Genomic DNA, 5,159 nt, shown 5'->3' with positions numbered 1-5,159 from the left:
ACAGCAAAGTCACCTGCAGAGGGCGCTATAACACGTTCATTACACACAGTCGCCTACAGAGGGGGCTACAACACGATCATTACACAGTTACCTACAGAGGGAGCTACAACACGATCATTACACACAGTCACCTACAGAGGGCGCTACAACACGTTTATTACACACAGTCACCTACAGAGGGGGCTACAACACGTTCATTACACACAGTCACCTACAGAGGGCGCTACAACACGATCATTACACAGTTACCTACAGAGGGAGCTACAACACGATCATTACACACAGTCACCTACAGAGGGAGCTACAACACGATCATTACACACAGTCACCTACAGAGGGGGCTACAACACGATCATTACACACAGTCACCTACAGAGGGGGCTACAACACGTTCATTACACACAGTCACCTACAGAGGACACAGTCACCTACAGAGGGGGCTACAACACGATCATTACACAGTCACCTACAGAGGGCGCTACAACACGTTCATTACACACAGTCACCTGCAGAGGGGGCTACAACACGTTCATTACACACAGTCACCTGCAGAGGGAGCTACAACACGATCATTACACGCAGTCACCTACAGAGGGGGCTACAACACGATTATTACACGCAGTCACCTACAGAGGGCGCTACAACACGTTCATTACACACAGTCACCTACAGAGGGCGCTGCCAAACAATCCTCACAGCAAAGTCACCTGCAGAGGGCGCTACAACACGTTCATTACAAACAGTCACCTACAGAGGGGGCTACAACACGATCATTACACACAGTCACCTACAGAGGGGGCTACAACACATTCATTACACACAGTCACCTGCAGAGGGCGCTACAACACGTTCATTACACAGTCACCTACAGAGGGGGCTACAACACGATCATTACACGCAGCCACCTACAGAGGGGGCTACAACACGTTCATTACATACTGTCACTTACAGAGGGCGCTACAACACGATCATTACACACAGTCACCTACAGAGGGCGCTACAACACGATCATTACACACAGTCACCTACAGAGGGCGCTACAACACGTTCATTACATACAGTCACCTACAGAGGGGGCTACAACACCTTCATTACACGCAGTCACCTACAGAGGGAGCCACAACACGTTCATTACAAAGTCACCTACAGAGGGCGCTACAACACGATCATTACACACAGTCACCTACAGAGGGCGCTACAACACTATCATTACACACAGTCACCTACAGAGGGGGCTACAAAACGTTCATTACACAGTCACCTACAGAGGGGGCTACAACACGATCATTACACACAGTCACCTACAGAGGGCGCTACAACACGTACATTACACACAGTCACCTACAGAGGGCGCTACAACACGATCATTACACACAGTCACCTACAGAGGGCGCTACAACACGATCATTACACACAGTCACCTACAGAGGGCACTACAACACGATCATTACACACAGTCACCTACAGAGGGGGCTACAACACGTTCATTACACACAGTCACCTACAGAGGGGGCTACAACACGTTCATTACACACAGTCACCTGCAGAGGGAGCTACAACACGATCATTACACACAGTCACCTGCAGAGGGAGCTACAACACGATCATTACACACAGTCACCTACAGAGGGGGCTACAACACGTTCATTACATACTGTCACCTACAGAGGGAGCTACAACACGTTCATTACACACAGTCACCTACAGAGGGCGCTACAACACGTACATTACACACAGTCACCTGCAGAGGGGGCTACAACACGTTCATTACACGCAATCACCTACAGAGGGCGCTACAACACGATCATTACACACAGTCACCTACAGAGGGGGCTACAACACGTTCATTACACGCAATCACCTACAGAGGGCGCTACAACACGATCATTACACACAGTCACCTACAGAGTGGGCTACAACACGTTCATTACACACGGTCACCAACAGAGGGCGCTACAACACGTTCATTACACACGGTCACCAACAGAGGGCGCTACAACACGTTCATTACACACGGTCACCAACAGAGGGCGCTACAACACGATCATTACATACAGTCACCATGAGGGTGATTGTGCTGGATTGAACATGTTGTAGCGCCCTCTGTAGGTGACAGCGCTGTATTGGGTGGTATAGAGCGTGTACATATACAGGTGCAGGGGCTGTATGGGGCGGTATACAGCGTGTACATATACAGGTGCCGGTCTGTATGGGGCGGTATACAGCGTGTACATATACAGGTGCCGGGGCTGTATGGGGCGGTATACAGCGTGTACAGGTGCAGGGGCGGTATACAGCGTGTACATATACAGGTGCAGGGGCTGTATGGGGCGGTATACAGCGTGTACATATACAGGTGTCGGGGCGGTATACAGCGTGTACATATACAGGTGTCGGGGCGGTATACAGCGTGTACATATACAGGTGCCGGGGCTGTATGGGGCGGTATACAGCGTGTACATATACAGGTGCCGGGGCTGTATGGGGCGGTATACAGCGTGTACATATACAGGTGCCAGGGCTGTATGGGGCGGTATACAGCGTGTACATATTCAGGTGCAGGGGCTGTATTGGGCGGTATACAGCGTGTACATATACAGGTGCCGGGGCTGTATGGGGCGGTATACAGCGTGTACATATACAGGTGCCGGGGCTGTATGGGGCGGTATACAGCGTGTACATATATAGGTGCCGGGGCTGTATGGGGCGGTATACAGCGTGTACATATACAGGTGTCGGGGTTGTATTGGGTGGTATACAGCGTGAACATATACAGGTGCCGGGGCTGTATGGGGCGGTATACAGCGTGTACATATACAGGTGTCGGGGTTGTATTGGGTGGTATACAGCGTGTACATATACAGGTGTCAGGGTTGTATTGGGTGGTATACAGCGTGTACATATACAGGTGTCGGGGCGGTATACAGCATGTACATATACAGGTGCCGGGGCTGTATGGGGCGGTATACAGCGTGTACATATACAGGTGCCGGGGCTGTATGGGGCGGTATACAGCGTGTACATATACAGGTGCCGGGGCGGTATACAGGGTGTACATATACAGGTGTCAGGGTTGTATTGGGTGGTATACAGCGTGTACATATGCAGGTGACGGGGCTGTATGGGGCGGTATACAGCGTGTACATATGCAGGTGACGGGGCTGTATGGGGCGGTATACAGCGTGTACATATACAGGTGCCGGGGCTGTATGGGGCGGTATACAGCGTGTACATATACAGGTGCCGGGGCTGTATGGGGCGGTATACAGCGTGTACATATACAGGTGCCGGGGCTGTATGGGGCGGTATACAGCGTGTACATATACAGGTGTCAGGGTTGTATTGGGTGGTATACAGCGTGTACATATACAGGTGCCGGGGCTGTATGGGGCGGTATACAGCGTGTACATATACAGGTGTCGGGGCTGTATGGGGCGGTATACAGCGTGTACATATACAGGTGCCGGGGCTGTATGGGGCGGTATACAGTGTGTACATATATAGGTGCCGGGGCTGTATGGGGCGGTATACAGCGTGTACATATACAGGTGCAGGGGCTGTATGGGGCGGTATACAGCGTGTACATATACAGGTGCCGGGGCTGTATACAGCGTGTACATATACAGGTGTCGGGGCGGTATACAGCGTGTACATAAACAGGTGCCGGGGCTGTATACAGCGTGTACATATACAGGTGCCGGGGCTGTATGGGGCGGTATACAGCGTGTACATATACAGGTGCCGGGGCGGTATACAGTGTGTACATATACAGGTGTCAGGGTTGTATTGCGTGGTATACAGCGTGTACATATACAGGTGCCGGGCTGTATGGGGCGGTATACAGCGTGTACATATACAGGTGTCAGGGTTGTATTGGGTGGTATACAGCGTGTACATATACAGGTGCCGGGGCTGTATGGGGCGGTATACAGCGTGTACATATACAGGTGTCGGGGCTGTATGGGGCGGTATACAGCGTGTACATATACAGGTGCCCGGGCTGTATGGGGCGGTATACAGCGTGTACATATATAGGTGCCGGGGCTGTATGGGGCGGTATACAGCGTGTACATATACAGGTGCAGGGGCTGTATGGGGCGGTATACAGCGTGTACATATACAGGTGCCGGGGCTGTATACAGCGTGTACATATACAGGTGTCGGGGCGGTATACAGCGTGTACATATACAGGTGCCGGGGCTGTATACAGCGTGTACATATACAGGTGCCGGGGCTGTATGGGGCGGTATACAGCGTGTACATATACAGGTGCCGGGGCGGTATACAGCGTGTACATATACAGGTGTCAGGGTTGTATTGGGTGGTATACAGCGTGTACATATACAGGTGTCAGGGTTGTATGGGGCGGTATACAGCGTGTACTTATACAGGTGCCGGGGCTGTATGGGGCGGTATACAGCGTGTACATATATAGGTGCCGGGGCTGTATGGGGCGGTATACAGCGTGTACATATACAGGTGCCGGGGCTGTATGGGGCGGTATACAGCGTGTACATATACAGGTGCCGGGGCGGTATACAGCGTGTACATATACAGGTGTCAGGGTTGTATTGGGTGGTATACAGCGTGTACATATACAGGTGTCAGGGTTGTATGGGGTGGTATACAGCGTGTACATATACAGGTGCCGGGGCGGTATACAGCGTGTACATATACAGGTGTCAGGGTTGTATTGGGTGGTATACAGCGTGTACATATACAGGTGTCAGGGTTGTATGGGGTGGTATACAGCGTGTACATATACAGGTGCCGGGGCTGTATGGGGCGGTATACAGCGTGTACATATACCGGTGCCGGGAGGTTGGCAGCGCTACGCGCAGGGAAGTCTCTGAAGGCGTCGGATGGCGTCACCGTTTGGTCTATATTTAGCGCAGTCTGATGGAGCGGGAGCTATTCCTGTCTCCACAGATTATAGAAAGCGGTGACCTGAATACACATCCCGCTCATTACAGGAGAACGGGGGCCCCGCCCCCACACACAACCGTCACAGCTCAGACTGACATTACACCCTACAGGAGAAGACCATCCGTGCGGGACTCTATTACTATCTGGTGTCACCTAATAACCTAAGCTCATCCAGTATTATGCACGTATAGGAGCTATGCTGAGCTGTGTATCTAATCCTACCATGTGTGATA

The sequence above is a fragment of the Rhinoderma darwinii genome, unplaced genomic scaffold (genome assembly GCF_050947455.1).
Source record: "Rhinoderma darwinii isolate aRhiDar2 unplaced genomic scaffold, aRhiDar2.hap1 Scaffold_701, whole genome shotgun sequence".
In the NCBI taxonomy this organism is placed as follows: Eukaryota; Metazoa; Chordata; class Amphibia; order Anura; family Rhinodermatidae; genus Rhinoderma; species Rhinoderma darwinii.
The sequence above is the reverse complement of the archived record's forward strand: the minus strand, read 5'-3'. Positions refer to the sequence as shown.